This window comes from Loxodonta africana, unplaced genomic scaffold, assembly GCF_030014295.1.
Source record: "Loxodonta africana isolate mLoxAfr1 unplaced genomic scaffold, mLoxAfr1.hap2 scaffold_166, whole genome shotgun sequence".
NCBI lineage: Eukaryota > Metazoa > Chordata > Mammalia > Proboscidea > Elephantidae > Loxodonta > Loxodonta africana.
This window is the reverse complement of record NW_026974914.1, coordinates 221,214-247,236: the sequence shown is the minus strand read 5'-3', so window position 1 is coordinate 247,236 and position 26,023 is coordinate 221,214.

The following is a 26,023-nucleotide window of genomic DNA, read 5'->3' as shown; positions in this document are numbered from 1 at the left end:
TGTTCTTCCATATTCTATATTTTTCTATATACTATAATTTTCTGTATTCTGCATTCCATATTCTACATTCTTCCTTCTATATTTTATATTATTCTATATTCTGAATTCTATATTCTTCTATATTGTAGATTCTGTATTTTACATTCCATATTCCATTATTTCTATATTCTATAATCTATATTCTTCTATATTCTGTGTTCTTTATGCTTTATTTCATGCTCTATATTTTGTATTCTACATTGTATGTTCTTCTATATTCTATTTTTTCTATATTCTATATTCCATACTCTGTGTTCTATATTCAATGTTCTTTTTCTATATTCTATATTTTTTTGTATAATTTTCTGTATTCTATATTCTATATTCTTCTATAGTCTGTACCATATATTGTTCTATATTGTATATTTTACATTGTACATTCTATATTCCATAATCTTCTATATGCTATAATGTATATTCTCTATATTATGTATTTTTATTCTATATTTTATATTCTGTATTCTACATTCTATATTTTTCTATATTCCATTGTCTGTATTCTATATTCAATGTTTTTTCCTATAGTCTATATTTTTTTTATAATTTCAGTATTCTATATTCCATATTGCATATTCTGTAAACTGTATTCTACATTCTATATTCTCTTATATTCCATCTTCTATATTCCAGAATCTTCTATATTCTGTAATGTATATTCTTCTATATTCTATGTTCCTTATTCTATATTTTATACTCTATATTCTCTATTGTACTTTGTACATACTCTATATTCTATATTTATCTCTATTCTATGCTTTTCTATATTCTCTATTAATACCCTGTATTGTATTCTATATTCCAAATTCCTCTGTATTCTATATTCCACATTCTAAATTCTATGTTCTTCTATATTCTATATTTTCCTTTTTTTTATATTCCATACTCTCTATTCTATATTCGATGTTCTATGTTGTATATTCTATATTTTTCTTTATACTATATTCTTCTGTATTCTATATTCTATAAAGTATATTCTACATTCTATATTCTAAAATCTTCTATATTCTACATTCTGTATTCTACATTCTTCTATATGCTATGTTCTATATTCAATCTTCCATTTTCTATATTTTTACATATACTATATTTTTGTGTATTCTATATTCCATATTCTTGATACTATATTCAACATTCTATGTTCTTCTATATTCCGTATTCCATATTCTCCTACATTCTATATTCCATAATCTTCTGTATTGTATAATTTATAATCTTATATATTCTATAATCTATATTCTCCTATATTCTTCATTCTATATTTTGCATCCTGTAATCTGTATTTCACATTGTACATTTTATATTCTTCTGTATTCTATATTCTAAACATATATTCTATGTTCTTCTATATTCTGTTATCCATGCTATATTCTTCTATAATGTATATTCTGTATCCTTATTTATTCCAAATCCTCTATACACTATATTCTTTTATTTTCAAAGTTCTTTTATATTCTGTATTCTATCTTCAGTGTTCTATGTTCCATATTCTATATTTGAAATTCTTTACATTCTATAATCTATGTTCTTCTGTATTCTATATTTTTCTATATTCTATAGTCCATACTCTAGTCTATATTCGATGTTCTATATTCTATATTTTTCTACATACAATATTCCTCTATATTCTATATTGCACATTTCATATTCCATATTCTACTTTCTGCATTGTATATTTTAAATTCCTCCATATTCTATGTTGTATTCTATTTTCTTCCATATTCGTCTATATTTTTCTACATACTATATTTTTCTGTATTCTATATTCCATATTCTTCATTCTTCCTTCTATATTCTATATTCATCTATATTCTGTATTCTATATTCTTCTGTATGTATATTCTGCATTTTATATTCTATATTCCATTATCTTCTATATTCTTTATATTGTTCTATATTCTGTGTTCTTTATGCTTTATTTCATATTCTATATTTTGTATTCTACATTCTATATTCTATGTTCTTCTACATTCTATATTCCATACTCTGTGTTGCATATTCAGTGTTCTTTTTCTATATTATATACTTTTCTATATAATTTTCTGTATTCTACATTCTATACTCTATATTCTCCCATAGTCTGTATCATATATTCTTCTATATTGTATATTCTGTATTTTACATTCTACATTCCGTAATCTTCTATATTTGTAATGTTTATTCTCTATGTTATGTATTTTTATTCTATGTTTTATATCCTTTATTCTGTATTTTTCTATGTTCCATTGTCTGTATTCTATATTCAATTTTTTTATATAGTGTATATATTTTATAATTTTCCATATTTTATATTCCATATTGCATATTCTGTATACTATATTCTGCATTCTATATTCTCTTATATTCCATCTCCTATATTCTGTATTTAATTCTACATTCTGTATTCCAGAATCTTCTATAATCTATATTCCTCTATATTCTATGTTCTATATTCTATATTTTATATTCTAAATTCTACTTTCTACATATTCTATTCTATAAAAAAAATTTTTTTTTTATATTCTATAGTCTATATTTATCTCTATTCTATATTTTTTCTATATTCTCTATTTCATACTCTGTATTCTATATTCCATAGTCAATGTTCTATATTCTATATTTTTATATACTCTATTCTTCTGTATTCTACATTCTATATTCCTTATTCTGTATTCTACGTTCTATATTCTTCTATGTTCTGCATTCTATACTCTTCTACATTCTTATTCTATATTCTTCACTTATAATCTATATTCTTCTATCAGCTGTATTGTATATTGTACATTCTAAATTCTATATTCAATATTCTGCAGTCTACATTCTATATTTTAAAATTTTCAATATTCTTTATTCTTCTCTGTACCCTATTCCATATTCCATGTTCTCCATTCTACATTTTATATTCAATTTTTTTCTATATTTTACATTTTATGTTCTAAATTTTTCTGAATTCTGTATTCTTCTATCTTCTATATTTTTATTGTATATTCTGCCTTCTAATCTCTATATTCTTCTGTAATCTAATATTCTCTTTTATAGTCTATTCCGTATTCTCTATTCTACATTCTATATTCTTCTATAGTTTGTAATCTATATTCTTCTACTTTCTGTATTCTGTATTCTTCAGTAGTGTATATCCTATACCCTATATTTGTGAGTATTCTATTTTCTTCTGCGTTCTGTCTTCTATATTCTGTAGTCTGTCATCTATTTTCTTTATTCTTCTATATTCTGCATTCATATATCTGTATCTTCTATATTCTAAATTTATGCTCTATGTTTTCCTATATTCTGTATTCTCTATTTTTCAACATTCTATATTCTTCTATAATTATATTCTACATTCTCATATTTCCATATTCTATATTCTTCTATGATCTATATTCTTTTTTCTTTTATATTCTGTATTGTATCTTCTATGTTCTATATTCTATATACTATATTCCTCTGTATTCTATAGTCCATATTCTATATTCTACATTCTAAATTCTTCTATACTCTATATTCTGTATTTTATATTCTATATTCTACATTCTATATTCTTCTATGTTCTATATTCTTTTATATTCTATTTCTATATTTTTCCATAGTCTAGGTTGTATATTCCATATTCTGTATTCTGTACTGTATATTCTATGTTCTATATTCTAAAATCTTCTATATTCTACATTCTGTATTCTAAATTCTACAGTCTATATTCTTCTAGATTCTATATTCTAGATTTTTCTGTATTCTATGTTCTATATTCAATTTTCTTTTTTCTATATTTTACATATACTATATTTTTGTGTATTCTATATTCCATATTCTTGATACTATATTCAACATTCCATATTCTTGTATATTCTGTATTCCATTTTCTCCTATATTCTACATTTTACATTCTACATTGTATTTTCCATAATCATGTCTATTGTATAATTTATAATCTTCTGTATTCTGTAATTTATATTCTCCTATATTCTTCATTCTATAGTTTGCATTCTATAATCGCTATTCTACATTGTACATATTATATTCTTCTGTATTCTATATTCTGAATTTATATTCTATTTTCTTCTATATTCTGTATTCTTTATGCTATGTTCTTCTATAATGTATATTCTGTACTCTTCTTTATTCCAAATCTTCTATACACTATATTCTTCTATTTTCAAAGTTCTTTTATATTCTGTATTGTATCTTCAGTGTTCTCTGTATCATATTCTATATTTTAAAGTCTCTATATTCTGTGATCTGTGTTCTTCGATGTTTTTCTACATTCTCTATTTTTGTATATTCTCTATTCCATACTCTGTATTCTATATTTGATGTTCTATATTCCATATTTGTCTTCATACAATATTCTTCCATATTCTACATTGCATATTTTATATTCCACATTCTATATTTTAAATTCCTCTATATTCTGTATTCTATAGTCAACGTTCTTCCAGATTCTCTTTTTACATACTATATTTTTCTATATTCTATACTGCATATTCTACATTTGTCCTATATTCTTCTATATTGTGTATTCTATATTTTACATTCTATATTCTATAATATATATTCTATGTTCTGTGTAATTTATACTTTATTTCATAATGTGTGTTTTGTATTCTACATTCTATATTCTATGTTCAATATTCTGAATTCTTCTATACTCTATATTTTCTATATTCTCTATTCCATACTCTATGTTCTATATTGAATGTTCATTTTCTAAATGCGGCAAACGGGTCGTCCGTATCCCCACAACCATAAACCATTGGACTGATGGGGCCCAGGCAGCCAGGATTTCGGCCTTGCCTTCGGAGCCCGGCCACATACGCAGAAATCCACCAGAGGCGGGGACATGGAGAGAGCAAAAACTTGGAAAATGGCAGTGACTCCTTGATTTCCCTGGCATCGGCCTTTCTGAGCGGCATGCTTTCTTTCCTAGTAGGATAAGGCACTGACGGAGAAAGGAATGGCTTATGTATGGAGGAAAGGTGTGTGCTTAGAGGGTGACGATGCTGAGACCAGGTTGGGATCTTTAGTCCCAGGAGAGGCCACTGGCAGCTGTGGGTCAATGTTCTCTGCCCATCCCACTTGGCAGGGAGAGCTTTTCACCACACAAAGCACCCGCAGAATTATTCGTCGCCGGAGAGGTTGCATCTGCCCACGAGTTCCACCTGGCCAGGGTCCGCCCCCACTGTATTGCACTTGTCGATCAAAAGAAGCTAAGACCTTCGAGAGAGACTACCTACTATTCTATAGCCACGGGGAAGTGGTACATCCAGAAGCCTACCCCGTTTCATCTCCAGGCTCTCTCTCAGGCCCCTCATACTTGTGATGTGTCTCAGGGGTAGAATGAAGAGATTTCTCTGAATGACCACATACAGAGAGGGGCCATAGATGCTGAGGAAGGGCGCCTTGCCTACTGGTACCCTAGTGTAAGTGGAAAAGAGGTACTCCCTGCTGTCCCAGTGTGTCGAACGTGTCCACATAAGCAGTTGCCTACTGTGAAGTTATTCCCTGGGTGCCCTCGATTTTGTGGCCAAGGACAGAAGGGGCCGTTGCGTGTCCATGGGTAAAATGGAGGGCTATGCGGAACCGGCCGGTTAGGCTGGACCTCTCCTATTGGCTCAGAGTTTGTGACCCGTCCACGTCAGAAGTTCTGGCCAGCCTTGCGGTGGCTGTCTCCATGGTGATTGGGAAAGAAGCCTTAGGCCCCGCACTCAGCCTTCACCTGGCACACCTGGCCTCTTTACCGTCATCTAGACCGCTGTGTAGATGAAAGAAAGGATGTTGGCCACTGACCACGTGTCCTCATTTCCTTTGAAGGATTAGGCTCCTTGCCTGGGCAGAAGACAGACACGGGCAGCCTGAGCCTAGACACCTAGTGACCTGTGACACTGCAGACAGTGATAGATGTTGATGTCCACGCTCAGGTATCCGCAGGTGGCGGATCGAGAGTGGTCGGAGGTGAAGTATAACTAGAGGTCACACACTCACGAGGGCACGGGCCAAAGGTCGGGAAAATAGCTGAGGTCGTGGAGCTCTAGCAGAGCCAGTCTAGGGCCGAGGCCTCCCTCCTGTACGTGGCAAAGAGGTGATCCATATGCCGCCATGCGCAGACTCTGGACTGCTGGGGCCCTGGATGCCCGGATTTCGGCCTTGTCTTCGGAGAAGTGACGCACATGCAGTGTGCCACCAGAGGCTGTGGCCCAGCAGAGGGCAAAATCTTGAAAATGCGGGCTTCAGTTGACTTTGCCTGTGCTCTCCTTTGGCTGAGTGCCATCCTGTGTTTCCTAGCAGAAGAAGGCAATCGTGGAGAGAGGCGGATTCCCTGTGTGCAGGCAAAGTGTGTGCTGAGATGATGAGTCGCTGGAGACCGGGGTGGACTCTTCAGACCCAGGATAGGCCTCTGGCAGGTATGTGTCAATGTTTTCTGCCCTTCGCACTCAGCCAGGTATTTGCATACAATGTTACCAGCAGAAGTAGTAGACTCCAGAGAGGCTGCCACATGTCAGCAAGCTTCACCTGGCCAGGGTCTGCCGGTGATGTAGCTACCCCATCAGTCACTACTCTCTAGACCTTCCAGATAAACTACCAGATCTTGTCTGCCCATGGGCAACCAGTAGAGCCAGAGGCCTTTCCGCTTTTCTCTTTGGTGTCTAGGCACTCTATCAGGCACTCCAAGCTGTGAAGTGACTCAGGGGGAGAAGGAAGAGATTTCAGAGAATGAACACATCCAGAGAGAGACAGAGAGAGGCAAGAGATGCTGAGTGGGGATGCCTTGCGTAGTGATATCCTCAGGAAAGTGGGAAAGAGGTACCTGGCCTGCTCTGCCAATGCCCTGAACCAGTCCGCACCAGGGGCTCCCCTGTGCCTGCGTAGGCTTTCCCAGGGTGTGCTCAAATCCTGTGGCCACTAGGTGTCATAGGTCATAATGGAGGGCCCTGTGTCATCTGCCTGGCGGGCCGGATCTCTGCCATTGGCTCAGTCTTGTCACCGGGCCCATCATAAGCTCCGCCTACTCTTCCGGTGGTGGGACTGTCTCCATGGTGATGGCAAAGGAGCCTTAGTCCCGCCCACCTGGCCTTGACTTCACCTAGCTGGCCTGCTGACCCTCACTCAGACCTCTGTGTTGATAAAAATTAATGTCGGCCAGTGCCCAGGTGTCAGCATCTGGGATAAAGGATTCCGGACCTTGCCTGGGGCAGAAGGCAGCCTAGGTCAGCTGGTACCTGGAAGTCTAGTGACTCGTGGCACTGCTGCCAGTGACAGACAAATGGTGACTCCCACACTCACATATCCCCTGGTGGCAGAATGATAGTGATGGGTGGAGAAACATGGCTCCGGAGCACTCGCGCAATGGGGCACCGGCCAAAGGCCAGGGCCAGTAGTGGACGTCGCGGAGCTGAATGGTGAGCCAGTGAAGGGCCCAAGGATTCCTCTTGTATGTGGGAAACATGTCATCCGGGTCCCCACGTCCATAAACCACTGGATTGCTGGGGCCCAGGATGCCAGGATTTCGGCCTTGCCTTCGCAGCCCGGCCACATAGGCAGCCTTCCACCGGAGGCGGGGATATGTAGACAGCAAAAATGTGGAAAATGGCAGTGTCTCCTCGATTTCTCTGGCATCGGCCTTTTTGAGCGGCATGCTTTTTTCCTAGTAGGATGAGGCACCGACGGAGAAAGGCAGGATTATGTGTGCAGGAAAGGTATGTGCTGAGAAGGTGACAAGGTTGAGACCAGGTTGGGATCTTTAGTCCCAGGAAGGGCCCCTGGCAGGTGTGGGTCAATGTTCTGTGCCCATCCCACTTGGCGTGGGGAGGTTTACACCATACAAAGCAGCAGCGGAATTATTCTTCCCCCAGAGGTTGCATGTGCCCACAAGCTCCACCTGGCCAGGGTCCGCCCCTACCGTATTGCCCATGTCGATCAACAGAAGCTGAGAGCTTCCAGAGAGACTAACTGCTATTCTCTAGCCACGGGGAAGCGGTACAGCCAGAAGCCTCCCCTGTTTCATCTCCAGGTTCCCTCTCAGGCCCCTCATAGTTGTGATGTGTCTCAGGGGTAGAAAAAAGAGATTTCTTTAAAAGAACACATACAAAGAGGGGCCGTAGATGCTGAGGAAGGGCGCCTTGCCTACTGATATCGTAGCGTAAGTGGAAAAGAGGTACCTGCCTGCTGTCCCAGTATGTCGAACGTGTCCACATCAGGGGTTGCCTACTGTGAAGTTATTCCCTGGGTGCCCTCGATTTTGTGGCCAAGGACAGAAGGGGCCGTTGCGTGTCCATGGGTAAAATGGAGGGCTCTGCGGAACCGGCCGGTTAGGCTGGACCTCTCCTATTGGCTCAGAGTTTGTGACCCGTCCCCGTCAGAAGTTCCGGCCAGCCTTGCGGTGGCTTTCTCCATGGTGATTGGGAAGGAAGCCTTAGGCCCCGCACTCAGCATTCACCTGGCCCACCTGGCCTCTTTTCCCTCATCTAGACCGCTGTGTAGATGAAAGAAAGGATGTCGGCCAGTGACCACGCGTCCTCATTTCCTTTGAAGGATTAAGCTCCTTGCCTGGGCAGAAGACAGCCAAGGTCAGCCTGAGCCTAGACACCTAGTGACCTGTGACACTGCAGACAGTGATAGATGTTGATGTCCACGCTCAGGTATCCGCAGGTGGCGGATCGAGAGTGGTCGGAGGTGAAGTGTAACTAGAGGTGACACACTGACAAGGGCACGGGCCAAAGGTCGGGAAAAATAGCTGAGGTCGTGGAGCTCTAGCGGAGCCAGTCTAGGGCCGAGGCCTCCCTCCTGTACGTGGCAAAGAGGTGATCCGTATGCCGCCATGCGCAGCCTCTGGACTGCTGGGGCCCTGGATGCCCGGCTTTCGGCCTTGTCTTCGGAGAAGTGACGCACATGCAGTGTGCCACCGGAGGCTGTGGCCCAGCAGAGGGCAAAATCTTGAAAATGCGGGCTTCAGTTGACTTTGCCTGTGCTCTCCTTTGGCTGAGTGCCATCGTGTGTTTCCTAGCAGGAGAAGGCATTCGTGGAGAGAGGCGGATTCCCTGTGTGCAGGCAAAGTGTGTGCTGAGATGATGAGTTGCTGGAGACCGGGGTGGACTCTTCAGACCCAGGATAGGCCTCTGGCAGGTATGTGTCAATGTTTTCTGCCCTTCGCACTCAGCCAGGTATTTGCATACAATGTTACCAGCGGAAGTAGTAGTCTCCGGAGAGGCTGCCGCATGTCAGCAAGCTTCACCTGGCCAGGGTCCGCCGGTGATGTAGCTACCCCATCAGTCACTACTCTCTAGACCTTCCAGATAAACTACCAGATCTTGTCTGCCCATGGGCAACCAGTAGAGCCAGAGGCCTTCCCCCTTTGCTCTTTGGTCTCTAGGCACTCTATCAGGCACTCCAAGCTGTGAAGTGACTCAGGGGGAGAAGGAAGAGATTTCAGAGAATGAACACATCCAGAGAGAGACAGAGAGAGGCAAGAGATGCTGAGTGGGGATGCCTTGCGTAGTGATATCCTCAGGAAAGTGGGAAAGAGGTACCTGGCCTGCTCTGCCAATGCCCTGAACCAGTCCGCACCAGGGGCTCCCCTGTGCCTGCGTAGGCTTTCCCAGGGTGTGCTCAAATCCTGTGGCCACTAGGTGTCATAGGTCATAATGGAGGGCCCTGTGTCATCTGCCTGGCGGGCCAGATCTCTGCCATTGGCTCAGTCTTGTCACCGGGCCCATCATACGCTCCGCCTACTCTTCCGGTGGTGGGACTGTCTCCATGGTGATGGCAAAGGAGCCTTAGTCCCGCCCACCTGGCCTTGACTTCACCTAGCTGGCCTGCTGACCCTCACTCAGACCTCTGTGTTGATAAAAATTAATGTCGGCCAGTGCCCAGGTGTCAGCATCTGGGATAAAGGATTCCGGACCTTGCCTGGGGCAGAAGGCAGCCTAGGTCAGCTGGTACCTGGAAGTCTAGTGACTCGTGGCACTGCTGCCAGTGACAGACAAATGGTGACTCCCACACTCACATATCCCCTGGTGGCAGAATGATAGTGATGGGTGGAGAAACATGGCTCCGGAGCACTCGCGCAATGGGGCACCGGCCAAAGGCCAGGGCCAGTAGTGGACGTCGCGGAGCTGAATGGCGAGCCAGTGAAGGGCCCAAGGATTCCTCTTGTATGTGGGAAACATGTCATCCGGGTCCCCACGTCCATAAACCACTGGATTGCTGGGGCCCAGGATGCCAGGATTTCGGCCTTGCCTTCGCAGCCCGGCCACATAGGCAGCCTTCCACCGGAGGCGGGGATATGTAGACAGCAAAAATGTGGAAAATGGCAGTGTCTCCTCGATTTCTCTGGCATCGGCCTTTTTGAGCGGCATGCTTTTTTCCTAGTAGGATGAGGCACCGACGGAGAAAGGCAGGATTATGTGTGCAGGAAAGGTATGTGCTGAGAAGGTGACAAGGTTGAGACCAGGTTGGGATCTTTAGTCCCAGGAAGGGCCCCTGGCAGGTGTGGGTCAATGTTCTGTGCCCATCCCACTTGGCGTGGGGAGGTTTACACCATACAAAGCAGCAGCGGAATTATTCTTCCCCCAGAGGTTGCATGTGCCCACAAGCTCCACCTGGCCAGGGTCCGCCCCTACCGTATTGCCCATGTCGATCAACAGAAGCTGAGAGCTTCCAGAGAGACTAACTGCTATTCTCTAGCCACGGGGAAGCGGTACAGCCAGAAGCCTCCCCTGTTTCATCTCCAGGTTCCCTCTCAGGCCCCTCGTAGTTGTGATGTGTCTCAGGGGTAGAAAAAAGAGATTTCTTTAAAAGAACACATACAAAGAGGGGCCATAGATGCTGAGGAAGGGCGCCTTGCCTACTGATATCGTAGCGTAAGTGGAAAAGAGGTACCTGCCTGCTGTCCCAGTATGTCGAACGTGTCCACATCAGGGGTTGCCTACTGTGAAGTTATTCCCTGGGTGCCCTCGATTTTGTGGCCAAGGACAGAAGGGGCCGTTGCGTGTCCGTGGGTAAAATGGAGGGCTCTGCGGAACCGGCCGGTTAGGCTGGACCTCTCCTATTGGCTCAGAGTTTGTGACCCGTCCCCGTCAGAAGTTCCGGCCAGCCTTGCGGTGGCTGTCTCCATGGTGATTGGGAAGGAAGCCTTAGGCCCCGCACTCAGCCTTCACCTGGCCCACCTGGCTGTGTAGATGAAAGAAAGGATGTCGGCCAGTGACCACGCGTCCTCATTTCCTTTGAAGGATTAAGCTCCTTGCCTGGGCAGAAGACAGCCAAGGTCAGCCTGAGCCTAGACACCTAGTGACCTGTGACACTGCAGACAGTGATAGATGTTGATGTCCACGCTCAGGTATCCGCAGGTGGCGGATCGAGAGTGGTCGGAGGTGAAGTGTAACTAGAGGTGACACACTGACAAGGGCACGGGCCAAAGGTCGGGAAAAATAGCTGAGGTCGTGGAGCTCTAGCGGAGCCAGTCTAGGGCCGAGGCCTCCCTCCTGTACGTGGCAAAGAGGTGATCCGTATGCCGCCATGCGCAGCCTCTGGACTGCTGGGGCCCTGGATGCCCGGATTTCGGCCTTGTCTTCGGAGAAGTGACGCACATGCAGTGTGCCACCGGAGGCTGTGGCCCAGCAGAGGGCAAAATCTTGAAAATGCGGGCTTCAGTTGACTTTGCCTGTGCTCTCCTTTGGCTGAGTGCCATCGTGTGTTTCCTAGCAGGAGAAGGCATTCGTGGAGAGAGGCGGATTCCCTGTGTGCAGGCAAAGTGTGTGCTGAGATGATGAGTTGCTGGAGACCGGGGTGGACTCTTCAGACCCAGGATAGGCCTCTGGCAGGTATGTGTCAATGTTTTCTGCCCTTCGCACTCAGCCAGGTATTTGCATACAATGTTACCAGCGGAATTAGTAGTCTCCGGAGAGGCTGCCGCATGTCAGCAAGCTTCACCTGGCCAGGGTCCGCCGGTGATGTAGCTACCCCATCAGTCACTACTCTCTAGACCTTCCAGATAAACTACCAGATCTTGTGTGCCCATGGGCAACCAGTAGAGCCAGAGGCCTTCCCCCTTTGCTCTTTGGTCTCTAGGCACTCTATCAGGCACTCCAAGCTGTGAAGTGACTCAGGGGGAGAAGGAAGAGATTTCAGAGAATGAACACATCCAGAGAGAGACAGAGAGAGGCAAGAGATGCTGAGTGGGGATGCCTTGCGTAGTGATATCCTCAGGAAAGTGGGAAAGAGGTACCTGGCCTGCTCTGCCAATGCCCTGAACCAGTCCGCACCAGGGGCTCCCCTGTGCCTGCGTAGGCTTTCCCAGGGTGTGCTCAAATCCTGTGGCCACTAGGTGTCATAGGTCATAATGGAGGGCCCTGTGTCATCTGCCTGGCGGGCCAGATCTCTGCCATTGGCTCAGTCTTGTCACCGGGCCCATCATACGCTCCGCCTACTCTTCCGGTGGTGGGACTGTCTCCATGGTGATGGCAAAGGAGCCTTAGTCCCGCCCACCTGGCCTTGACTTCACCTAGCTGGCCTGCTGACCCTCACTCAGACCTCTGTGTTGATAAAAATTAATGTCGGCCAGTGCCCAGGTGTCAGCATCTGGGATAAAGGATTCCGGACCTTGCCTGGGGCAGAAGGCAGCCTAGGTCAGCTGGTACCTGGAAGTCTAGTGACTCGTGGCACTGCTGCCAGTGACAGACAAATGGTGACTCCCACACTCACATATCCCCTGGTGGCAGAATGATAGTGATGGGTGGAGAAACATGGCTCCGGAGCACTCGCGCAATGGGGCACCGGCCAAAGGCCAGGGCCAGTAGTGGACGTCGCGGAGCTGAATGGCGAGTCAGTGAAGGGCCCAAGGATTCCTCTTGTATGTGGGAAACATGTCATCCCGGTCCCCACGTCCATAAACCACTGGATTGCTGGGGCCCAGGATGCCAGGATTTCGGCCTTGCCTTCGCAGCCCAGCCACATAGGCAGCCTTCCACCGGAGGCGGGGATATGTAGACAGCAAAAATGTGGAAAATGGCAGTGTCTCCTCGATTTCTCTGGCATCGGCCTTTTTGAGCGGCATGCTTTTTTCCTAGTAGGATGAGGCACCGACGGAGAAAGGCAGGATTATGTGTGCAGGAAAGGTATGTGCTGAGAAGGTGACAAGGTTGAGACCAGGTTGGGATCTTTAGTCCCAGGAAGGGCCCCTGGCAGGTGTGGGTCAATGTTCTGTGCCCATCCCACTTGGCGTGGGGAGGTTTACACCATACAAAGCAGCAGCGGAATTATTCTTCCCCCAGAGGTTGCATGTGCCCACAAGCTCCACCTGGCCAGGGTCCGCCCCTACCGTATTGCCCATGTCGATCAACAGAAGCTGAGAGCTTCCAGAGAGACTAACTGCTATTCTCTAGCCACGGGGAAGCGGTACAGCCAGAAGCCTCCCCTGTTTCATCTCCAGGTTCCCTCTCAGGCCCCTCATAGTTGTGATGTGTCTCAGGGGTAGAAAAAAGAGATTTCTTTAAAAGAACACATACAAAGAGGGGCCATAGATGCTGAGGAAGGGCGCCTTGCCTACTGATATCGTAGCGTAAGTGGAAAAGAGGTACCTGCCTGCTGTCCCAGTATGTCGAACGTGTCCACATCAGGGGTTGCCTACTGTGAAGTTATTCCCTGGGTGCCCTCGATTTTGTGGCCAAGGACAGAAGGGGCCGTTGCGTGTCCGTGGGTAAAATGGAGGGCTCTGCGGAACCGGCCGGTTAGGCTGGACCTCTCCTATTGGCTCAGAGTTTGTGACCCGTCCCCGTCAGAAGTTCCGGCCAGCCTTGCGGTGGCTGTCTCCATGGTGATTGGGAAGGAAGCCTTAGGCCCCGCACTCAGCCTTCACCTGGCCCACCTGGCTGTGTAGATGAAAGAAAGGATGTCGGCCAGTGACCACGCGTCCTCATTTCCTTTGAAGGATTAAGCTCCTTGCCTGGGCAGAAGACAGCCAAGGTCAGCCTGAGCCTAGACACCTAGTGACCTGTGACACTGCAGACAGTGATAGATGTTGATGTCCACGCTCAGGTATCCGCAGGTGGCGGATCGAGAGTGGTCGGAGGTGAAGTGTAACTAGAGGTGACACACTGACAAGGGCACGGGCCAAAGGTCGGGAAAAATAGCTGAGGTCGTGGAGCTCTAGCGGAGCCAGTCTAGGGCCGAGGCCTCCCTCCTGTACGTGGCAAAGAGGTGATCCGTATGCCGCCATGCGCAGCCTCTGGACTGCTGGGGCCCTGGATGCCCGGATTTCGGCCTTGTCTTCGGAGAAGTGACGCACATGCAGTGTGCCACCGGAGGCTGTGGCCCAGCAGAGGGCAAAATCTTGAAAATGCGGGCTTCAGTTGACTTTGCCTGTGCTCTCCTTTGGCTGAGTGCCATCGTGTGTTTCCTAGCAGGAGAAGGCATTCGTGGAGAGAGGCGGATTCCCTGTGTGCAGGCAAAGTGTGTGCTGAGATGATGAGTTGCTGGAGACCGGGGTGGACTCTTCAGACCCAGGATAGGCCTCTGGCAGGTATGTGTCAATGTTTTCTGCCCTTCGCACTCAGCCAGGTATTTGCATACAATGTTACCAGCGGAATTAGTAGTCTCCGGAGAGGCTGCCGCATGTCAGCAAGCTTCACCTGGCCAGGGTCCGCCGGTGATGTAGCTACCCCATCAGTCACTACTCTCTAGACCTTCCAGATAAACTACCAGATCTTGTCTGCCCATGGGCAACCAGTAGAGCCAGAGGCCTTCCCCCTTTGCTCTTCGGTCTCTAGGCACTCTATCAGGCACTCCAAGCTGTGAAGTGACTCAGGGGGAGAAGGAAGAGATTTCAGAGAATGAACACATCCAGAGAGAGACAGAGAGAGGCAAGAGATGCTGAGTGGGGATGCCTTGCGTAGTGATATCCTCAGGAAAGTGGGAAAGAGGTACCTGGCCTGCTCTGCCAATGCCCTGAACCAGTCCGCACCAGGGGCTCCCCTGTGCCTGCGTAGGCTTTCCCAGGGTGTGCTCAAATCCTGTGGCCACTAGGTGTCATAGGTCATAATGGAGGGCCCTGTGTCATCTGCCTGGCGGGCCAGATCTCTGCCATTGGCTCAGTCTTGTCACCGGGCCCATCATACGCTCCGCCTACTCTTCCGGTGGTGGGACTGTCTCCATGGTGATGGCAAAGGAGCCTTAGTCCCGCCCACCTGGCCTTGACTTCACCTAGCTGGCCTGCTGACCCTCACTCAGACCTCTGTGTTGATAAAAATTAATGTCGGCCAGTGCCCAGGTGTCAGCATCTGGGATAAAGGATTCCGGACCTTGCCTGGGGCAGAAGGCAGCCTAGGTCAGCTGGTACCTGGAAGTCTAGTGACTCGTGGCACTGCTGCCAGTGACAGACAAATGGTGACTCCCACACTCACATATCCCCTGGTGGCAGAATGATAGTGATGGGTGGAGAAACATGGCTCCGGAGCACTCGCGCAATGGGGCACCGGCCAAAGGCCAGGGCCAGTAGTGGACGTCGCGGAGCTGAATGGCGAGCCAGTGAAGGGCCCAAGGATTCCTCTTGTATGTGGGAAACATGTCATCCGGGTCCCCACGTCCATAAACCACTGGATTGCTGGGGCCCAGGATGCCAGGATTTCGGCCTTGCCTTCGCAGCCCGGCCACATAGGCAGCCTTCCACCGGAGGCGGGGATATGTAGACAGCAAAAATGTGGAAAATGGCAGTGTCTCCTCGATTTCTCTGGCATCGGCCTTTTTGAGCGGCATGCTTTTTTCCTAGTAGGATGAGGCACCGACGGAGAAAGGCAGGATTATGTGTGCAGGAAAGGTATGTGCTGAGAAGGTGACAAGGTTGAGACCAGGTTGGGATCTTTAGTCCCAGGAAGGGCCCCTGGCAGGTGTGGGTCAATGTTCTGTGCCCATCCCACTTGGCGTGGGGAGGTTTACACCATACAAAGCAGCAGCGGAATTATTCTTCCCCCAGAGGTTGCATGTGCCCACAAGCTCCACCTGGCCAGGGTCCGCCCCTACCGTATTGCCCATGTCGATCAACAGAAGCTGAGAGCTTCCAGAGAGACTAACTGCTATTCTCTAGCCACGGGGAAGCGGTACAGCCAGAAGCCTCCCCTGTTTCATCTCCAGGTTCCCTCTCAGGCCCCTCGTAGTTGTGATGTGTCTCAGGGGTAGAAAAAAGAGATTTCTTTAAAAGAACACATACAAAGAGGGGCCATAGATGCTGAGGAAGGGCGCCTTGCCTACTGATATCGTAGCGTAAGTGGAAAAGAGGTACCTGCCTGCTGTCCCAGTATGTCGAACGTGTCCACATCAGGGGTTGCCTACTGTGAAGTTATTCCCTGGGTGCCCTCGATTTTGTGGCCAAGGACAGAAGGGGCCGTTGCGTGTCCGTGGGTAAAATGGAGGGCTCTGCGGAACCGGCCGGTTAGGCTGGACCTCTCCTATTGGCTCAGAGTTTGTGACCCGTCCCCGTCAGAAGTTCCGGCCAGCCTTGCGGTGGCTGTCTCCATGGTGATTGGGAAGGAAGCCTTAGGCCCCGCACTCAGCTTTCACCTGGCCCACCTGGCCTCTTTACCCTCATCTAGACCGCTGTGTAGATGAAAGAAAGGATGTCGGCCAGTGACCACGCGTCCTCATTTCCTTTGAAGGATTAAGCTCCTTGCCTGGGCAGAAGACAGCCAAGGTCAGCCTGAGCCTAGAAACCTAGTGACCTGTGACACTGCAGACAGTGATAGATGTTGATGTCCACGCTCAGGTATCCGCAGGTGGCGGATCGAGAGTGGTCGGAGGTGTAGTGTAACTAGAGGTGACACACTCACAAGGGCACGGGCCAAAGGTCGGGAAAAATAGCTGAGGTCGTGGAGCTCTAGCGGAGCCAGTCTAGGGCCGAGGCCTCCCTCCTGTACGTGGCAAAGAGGTGATCCGTATGCCGCCATGCGCAGCCTCTGGACTGCTGGGGCCCTGGATGCCCGGATTTCGGCCTTGTCTTCCGAGAAGTGACGCACATGCAGTATGCCACCGGAGGCTGTGGCCCAGCAGAGGGCAAAATCTTGAAAATGCGGGCTTCAGTTGACTTTACCTGTGCTCTCCTTTGGCTGAGTGCCATCGTGTGTTTCCTAGCAGGAGAAGGCATTCGTGGAGAGAGGCGGATTCCCTGTGTGCAGGCAAAGTGTGTGCTGAGATGATGAGTTGCTGGAGACCGGGGTGGACTCTTCAGACCCAGGATAGGCCTCTGGCAGGTATGTGTCAATGTTTTCTGCCCTTCGCACTCAGCCAGGTATTTGCATACAATGTTACCAGCGGAAGTAGTAGTCTCCGGAGAGGCTGCCGCATGTCAGCAAGCTTCACCTGGCCAGGGTCCGCCGGTGATGTAGCTACCCCATCAGTCACTACTCTCTAGACCTTCCAGATAAACTACCAGATCTTGTGTGCCCATGGGCAACCAGTAGAGCCAGAGGCCTTCCCCCTTTGCTCTTTGGTCTCTAGGCACTCTATCAGGCACTCCAAGCTGTGAAGTGACTCAGGGGGAGAAGGAAGAGATTTCAGAGAATGAACACATCCAGAGAGAGACAGAGAGAGGCAAGAGATGCTGAGTGGGGATGCCTTGCGTAGTGATATCCTCAGGAAAGTGGGAAAGAGGTACCTGGCCTGCTCTGCCAATGCCCTGAACCAGTCCGCACCAGGGGCTCCCCTGTGCCTGCGTAGGCTTTCCCAGGGTGTGCTCAAATCCTGTGGCCACTAGGTGTCATAGGTCATAATGGAGGGCCCTGTGTCATCTGCCTGGCGGGCCAGATCTCTGCCATTGGCTCAGTCTTGTCACCGGGCCCATCATACGCTCCGCCTACTCTTCCAGTGGTGGGACTGTCTCCATGGTGATGGCAAAGGAGCCTTAGTCCCGCCCACCTGGCCTTGACTTCACCTAGCTGGCCTGCTGACCCTCACTCAGACCTCTGTGTTGATAAAAATTAATGTCGGCCAGTGCCCAGGTGTCAGCATCTGGGATAAAGGATTCCGGACCTTGCCTGGGGCAGAAGGCAGCCTAGGTCAGCTGGTACCTGGAAGTCTAGTGACTCGTGGCACTGCTGCCAGTGACAGACAAATGGTGACTCCCACACTCACATATCCCCTGGTGGCAGAATGATAGTGATGGGTGGAGAAACATGGCTCCGGAGCACTCGCGCAATGGGGCACCGGCCAAAGGCCAGGGCCAGTAGTGGACGTCGCGGAGCTGAATGGCGAGCCAGTGAAGGGCCCAAGGATTCCTCTTGTATGTGGGAAACATGTCATCCGGGTCCCCACGTCCATAAACCACTGGATTGCTGGGGCCCAGGATGCCAGGATTTCGGCCTTGCCTTCGCAGCCCGGCCACATAGGCAGCCTTCCACCGGAGGCGGGGATATGTAGACAGCAAAAATGTGGAAAATGGCAGTGTCTCCTCGATTTCTCTGGCATCGGCCTTTTTGAGCGGCATGCTTTTTTCCTAGTAGGATGAGGCACCGACGGAGAAAGGCAGGATTATGTGTGCAGGAAAGGTATGTGCTGAGAAGGTGACAAGGTTGAGACCAGGTTGGGATCTTTAGTCCCAGGAAGGGCCCCTGGCAGGTGTGGGTCAATGTTCTGTGCCCATCCCACTTGGCGTGGGGAGGTTTACACCATACAAAGCAGCAGCGGAATTATTCTTCCCCCAGAGGTTGCATGTGCCCACAAGCTCCACCTGGCCAGGGTCCGCCCCTACCGTATTGCCCATGTCGATCAACAGAAGCTGAGAGCTTCCAGAGAGACTAACTGCTATTCTCTAGCCACGGGGAAGCGGTACAGCCAGAAGCCTCCCCTGTTTCATCTCCAGGTTCCCTCTCAGGCCCCTCGTAGTTGTGATGTGTCTCAGGGGTAGAAAAAAGAGATTTCTTTAAAAGAACACATACAAAGAGGGGCCATAGATGCTGAGGAAGGGCGCCTTGCCTACTGATATCGTAGCGTAAGTGGAAAAGAGGTACCTGCCTGCTGTCCCAGTATGTCGAACGTGTCCACATCAGGGGTTGCCTACTGTGAAGTTATTCCCTGGGTGCCCTCGATTTTGTGGCCAAGGACAGAAGGGGCCGTTGCGTGTCCGTGGGTAAAATGGAGGGCTCTGCGGAACCGGCCGGTTAGGCTGGACCTCTCCTATTGGCTCAGAGTTTGTGACCCGTCCCCGTCAGAAGTTCCGGCCAGCCTTGCGGTGGCTGTCTCCATGGTGATTGGGAAGGAAGCCTTAGGCCCCGCACTCAGCTTTCACCTGGCCCACCTGGCCTCTTTACCCTCATCTAGACCGCTGTGTAGATGAAAGAAAGGATGTCGGCCAGTGACCACGCGTCCTCATTTCCTTTGAAGGATTAAGCTCCTTGCCTGGGCAGAAGACAGCCAAGGTCAGCCTGAGCCTAGAAACCTAGTGACCTGTGACACTGCAGACAGTGATAGATGTTGATGTCCACGCTCAGGTATCCGCAGGTGGCGGATCGAGAGTGGTCGGAGGTGTAGTGTAACTAGAGGTGACACACTCACAAGGGCACGGGCCAAAGGTCGGGAAAAATAGCTGAGGTCGTGGAGCTCTAGCGGAGCCAGTCTAGGGCCGAGGCCTCCCTCCTGTACGTGGCAAAGAGGTGATCCGTATGCCGCCATGCGCAGCCTCTGGACTGCTGGGGCCCTGGATGCCCGGATTTCGGCCTTGTCTTCGGAGAAGTGACGCACATGCAGTATGCCACCGGAGGCTGTGGCCCAGCAGAGGGCAAAATCTTGAAAATGCGGGCTTCAGTTGACTTTACCTGTGCTCTCCTTTGGCTGAGTGCCATCGTGTGTTTCCTAGCAGGAGAAGGCATTCGTGGAGAGAGGCGGATTCCCTGTGTGCAGGCAAAGTGTGTGCTGAGATGATGAGTTGCTGGAGACCGGGGTGGACTCTTCAGACCCAGGATAGGCCTCTGGCAGGTATGTGTCAATGTTTTCTGCCCTTCGCACTCAGCCAGGTATTTGCATACAATGTTACCAGCGGAAGTAGTAGTCTCCGGAGAGGCTGCCGCATGTCAGCAAGCTTCACCTGGCCAGGGTCCGCCGGTGATGTAGCTACCCCATCAGTCACTACTCTCTAGACCTTCCAGATAAACTACCAGATCTTGTGTGCCCATGGGCAACCAGTAGAGCCAGAGGCCTTCCCCCTTTGCTCTTTGGTCTCTAGGCACTCTATCAGGCACTCCAAGCTGTGAAGTGACTCAGGGGGAGAAGGAAGAGATTTCAGAGAATGAACACATCCAGAGAGAGACAGAGAGAGGCAAGAGATGCTGAGTGGGGATGCCTTGCGTAGTGATATCCTCAGGAAAGTGGGAAAGAGGTACCTGGCCTGCTCTGCCAATGCCCTGAACCAGTCCGCACCAGGGGCTCCCCTGTGCCTGCGTAGGCTTTCCCAGGGTGTGCTCAAATCCTGTGGCCACTAGGTGTCATAGGTCATAATGGAGGGCCCTGTGTCATCTGCCTGGCGGGCCAGATCTCTGCCATTGGCTCAGTCTTGTCACCGGGCCCATCATACGCTCCGCCTACTCTTCCGGTGGTGGGACTGTCTCCATGGTGATGGCAAAGGAGCCTTAGTCCCGCCCACCTGGCCTTGACTTCACCTAGCTGGCCTGCTGACCCTCACTCAGACCTCTGTGTTGATAAAAATTAATGTCGGCCAGTGCCCAGGTGTCAGCATCTGGGATAAAGGATTCCGGACCTTGCCTGGGGCAGAAGGCAGCCTAGGTCAGCTGGTACCTGGAAGTCTAGTGACTCGTGGCACTGCTGCCAGTGACAGACAAATGGTGACTCCCACACTCACATATCCCCTGGTGGCAGAATGATAGTGATGGGTGGAGAAACATGGCTCCGGAGCACTCGCGCAATGGGGCACCGGCCAAAGGCCAGGGCCAGTAGTGGACGTCGCGGAGCTGAATGGCGAGCCAGTGAAGGGCCCAAGGATTCCTCTTGTATGTGGGAAACATGTCATCCGGGTCCCCACGTCCATAAACCACTGGATTGCTGGGGCCCAGGATGCCAGGATTTCGGCCTTGCCTTCGCAGCCCGGCCACATAGGCAGCCTTCCACCGGAGGCGGGGATATGTAGACAGCAAAAATGTGGAAAATGGCAGTGTCTCCTCGATTTCTCTGGCATCGGCCTTTTTGAGCGGCATGCTTTTTTCCTAGTAGGATGAGGCACCGACGGAGAAAGGCAGGATTATGTGTGCAGGAAAGGTATGTGCTGAGAAGGTGACAAGGTTGAGACCAGGTTGGGATCTTTAGTCCCAGGAAGGGCCCCTGGCAGGTGTGGGTCAATGTTCTGTGCCCATCCCACTTGGCGTGGGGAGGTTTACACCATACAAAGCAGCAGCGGAATTATTCTTCCCCCAGAGGTTGCATGTGCCCACAAGCTCCACCTGGCCAGGGTCCGCCCCTACCGTATTGCCCATGTCGATCAACAGAAGCTGAGAGCTTCCAGAGAGACTAACTGCTATTCTCTAGCCACGGGGAAGCGGTACAGCCAGAAGCCTCCCCTGTTTCATCTCCAGGTTCCCTCTCAGGCCCCTCGTAGTTGTGATGTGTCTCAGGGGTAGAAAAAAGAGATTTCTTTAAAAGAACACATACAAAGAGGGGCCATAGATGCTGAGGAAGGGCGCCTTGCCTACTGATATCGTAGCGTAAGTGGAAAAGAGGTACCTGCCTGCTGTCCCAGTATGTCGAACGTGTCCACATCAGGGGTTGCCTACTGTGAAGTTATTCCCTGGGTGCCCTCGATTTTGTGGCCAAGGACAGAAGGGGCCGTTGCGTGTCCGTGGGTAAAATGGAGGGCTCTGCGGAACCGGCCGGTTAGGCTGGACCTCTCCTATTGGCTCAGAGTTTGTGACCCGTCCCCGTCAGAAGTTCCGGCCAGCCTTGCGGTGGCTGTCTCCATGGTGATTGGGAAGGAAGCCTTAGGCCCCGCACTCAGCCTTCACCTGGCCCACCTGGCTGTGTAGATGAAAGAAAGGATGTCGGCCAGTGACCACGCGTCCTCATTTCCTTTGAAGGATTAAGCTCCTTGCCTGGGCAGAAGACAGCCAAGGTCAGCCTGAGCCTAGAAACCTAGTGACCTGTGACACTGCAGACAGTGATAGATGTTGATGTCCACGCTCAGGTATCCGCAGGTGGCGGATCGAGAGTGGTCAGAGGTGTAGTGTAACTAGAGGTGACACACTGACAAGGGCACGGGCCAAAGGTCGGGAAAAATAGCTGAGGTCGTGGAGCTCTAGCGGAGCCAGTCTAGGGCCGAGGCCTCCCTCCTGTACGTGGCAAAGAGGTGATCCGTATGCCGCCATGCGCAGCCTCTGGACTGCTGGGGCCCTGGATGCCCGGATTTCGGCCTTGTCTTCGGAGAAGTGACGCACATGCAGTATGCCACCGGAGGCTGTGGCCCAGCAGAGGGCAAAATCTTGAAAATGCGGGCTTCAGTTGACTTTACCTGTGCTCTCCTTTGGCTGAGTGCCATCGTGTGTTTCCTAGCAGGAGAAGGCATTCGTGGAGAGAGGCGGATTCCCTGTGTGCAGGCAAAGTGTGTGCTGAGATGATGAGTTGCTGGAGACCGGGGTGGACTCTTCAGACCCAGGATAGGCCTCTGGCAGGTATGTGTCAATGTTTTCTGCCCTTCGCACTCAGCCAGGTATTTGCATACAATGTTACCAGCGGAAGTAGTAGTCTCCGGAGAGGCTGCCGCATGTCAGCAAGCTTCACCTGGCCAGGGTCCGCCGGTGATGTAGCTACCCCATCAGTCACTACTCTCTAGACCTTCCAGATAAACTACCAGATCTTGTGTGCCCATGGGCAACCAGTAGAGCCAGAGGCCTTCCCCCTTTGCTCTTTGGTCTCTAGGCACTCTATCAGGCACTCCAAGCTGTGAAGTGACTCAGGGGGAGAAGGAAGAGATTTCAGAGAATGAACACATCCAGAGAGAGACAGAGAGAGGCAAGAGATGCTGAGTGGGGATGCCTTGCGTAGTGATATCCTCAGGAAAGTGGGAAAGAGGTACCTGGCCTGCTCTGCCAATGCCCTGAACCAGTCCGCACCAGGGGCTCCCCTGTGCCTGCGTAGGCTTTCCCAGGGTGTGCTCAAATCCTGTGGCCACTAGGTGTCATAGGTCATAATGGAGGGCCCTGTGTCATCTGCCTGGCGGGCCAGATCTCTGCCATTGGCTCAGTCTTGTCACCGGGCCCATCATACGCTCCGCCTACTCTTCCGGTGGTGGGACTGTCTCCATGGTGATGGCAAAGGAGCCTTAGTCCCGCCCACCTGGCCTTGACTTCACCTAGCTGGCCTGCTGACCCTCACTCAGACCTCTGTGTTGATAAAAATTAATGTCGGCCAGTGCCCAGGTGTCAGCATCTGGGATAAAGGATTCCGGACCTTGCCTGGGGCAGAAGGCAGCCTAGGTCAGCTGGTACCTGGAAGTCTAGTGACTCGTGGCACTGCTGCCAGTGACAGACAAATGGTGACTCCCACACTCACATATCCCCTGGTGGCAGAATGATAGTGATGGGTGGAGAAACATGGCTCCGGAGCACTCGCGCAATGGGGCACCGGCCAAAGGCCAGGGCCAGTAGTGGACGTCGCGGAGCTGAATGGCGAGCCAGTGAAGGGCCCAAGGATTCCTCTTGTATGTGGGAAACATGTCATCCGGGTCCCCACGTCCATAAACCACTGGATTGCTGGGGCCCAGGATGCCAGGATTTCGGCCTTGCCTTCGCAGCCCGGCCACATAGGCAGCCTTCCACCGGAGGCGGGGATATGTAGACAGCAAAAATGTGGAAAATGGCAGTGTCTCCTCGATTTCTCTGGCATCGGCCTTTTTGAGCGGCATGCTTTTTTCCTAGTAGGATGAGGCACCGACGGAGAAAGGCAGGATTATGTGTGCAGGAAAGGTATGTGCTGAGAAGGTGACAAGGTTGAGACCAGGTTGGGATCTTTAGTCCCAGGAAGGGCCCCTGGCAGGTGTGGGTCAATGTTCTGTGCCCATCCCACTTGGCGTGGGGAGGTTTACACCATACAAAGCAGCAGCGGAATTATTCTTCCCCCAGAGGTTGCATGTGCCCACAAGCTCCACCTGGCCAGGGTCCGCCCCTACCGTATTGCCCATGTCGATCAACAGAAGCTGAGAGCTTCCAGAGAGACTAACTGCTATTCTCTAGCCACGGGGAAGCGGTACAGCCAGAAGCCTCCCCTGTTTCATCTCCAGGTTCCCTCTCAGGCCCCTCGTAGTTGTGATGTGTCTCAGGGGTAGAAAAAAGAGATTTCTTTAAAAGAACACATACAAAGAGGGGCCATAGATGCTGAGGAAGGGCGCCTTGCCTACTGATATCGTAGCGTAAGTGGAAAAGAGGTACCTGCCTGCTGTCCCAGTATGTCGAATGTGTCCACATCAGGGGTTGCCTACTGTGAAGTTATTCCCTGGGTGCCCTCGATTTTGTGGCCAAGGACAGAAGGGGCCGTTGCGTGTCCGTGGGTAAAATGGAGGGCTCTGCGGAACCGGCCGGTTAGGCTGGACCTCTCCTATTGGCTCAGAGTTTGTGACCCGTCCCCGTCAGAAGTTCCGGCCAGCCTTGCGGTGGCTGTCTCCATGGTGATTGGGAAGGAAGCCTTAGGCCCCGCACTCAGCCTTCACCTGGCCCACCTGGCTGTGTAGATGAAAGAAGGGATGTCGGCCAGTGACCACGCGTCCTCATTTCCTTTGAAGGATTAAGCTCCTTGCCTGGGCAGAAGACAGCCAAGGTCAGCCTGAGCCTAGACACCTAGTGACCTGTGACACTGCAGACAGTGATAGATGTTGATGTCCACGCTCAGGTATCCGCAGGTGGCGGATCGAGAGTGGTCGGAGGTGAAGTGTAACTAGAGGTGACACACTGACAAGGGCACGGGCCAAAGGTCGGGAAAAATAGCTGAGGTCGTGGAGCTCTAGCGGAGCCAGTCTAGGGCCGAGGCCTCCCTCCTGTACGTGGCAAAGAGGTGATCCGTATGCCGCCATGCGCAGCCTCTGGACTCCTGGGGCCCTGGATGCCCGGATTTCGGCCTTGTCTTCGGAGAAGTGACGCACATGCAGTGTGCCACCGGAGGCTGTGGCCCAGCAGAGGGCAAAATCTTGAAAATGCGGGCTTCAGTTGACTTTGCCTGTGCTCTCCTTTGGCTGAGTGCCATCGTGTGTTTCCTAGCAGGAGAAGGCATTCGTGGAGAGAGGCGGATTCCCTGTGTGCAGGCAAAGTGTGTGCTGAGATGATGAGTTGCTGGAGACCGGGGTGGACTCTTCAGACCCAGGATAGGCCTCTGGCAGGTATGTGTCAATGTTTTCTGCCCTTCGCACTCAGCCAGGTATTTGCATACAATGTTACCAGCGGAATTAGTAGTCTCCGGAGAGGCTGCCGCATGTCAGCAAGCTTCACCTGGCCAGGGTCCGCCGGTGATGTAGCTACCCCATCAGTCACTACTCTCTAGACCTTCCAGATAAACTACCAGATCTTGTCTGCCCATGGGCAACCAGTAGAGCCAGAGGCCTTCCCCCTTTGCTCTTTGGTCTCTAGGCACTCTATCAGGCACTCCAAGCTGTGAAGTGACTCAGGGGGAGAAGGAAGAGATTTCAGAGAATGAACACATCCAGAGAGAGACAGAGAGAGGCAAGAGATGCTGAGTGGGGATGCCTTGCGTAGTGATATCCTCAGGAAAGTGGGAAAGAGGTACCTGGCCTGCTCTGCCAATGCCCTGAACCAGTCCGCACCAGGGGCTCCCCTGTGCCTGCGTAGGCTTTCCCAGGGTGTGCTCAAATCCTGTGGCCACTAGGTGTCATAGGTCATAATGGAGGGCCCTGTGTCATCTGCCTGGCGGGCCAGATCTCTGCCATTGGCTCAGTCTTGTCACCGGGCCCATCATACGCTCCGCCTACTCTTCCGGTGGTGGGACTGTCTCCATGGTGATGGCAAAGGAGCCTTAGTCCCGCCCACCTGGC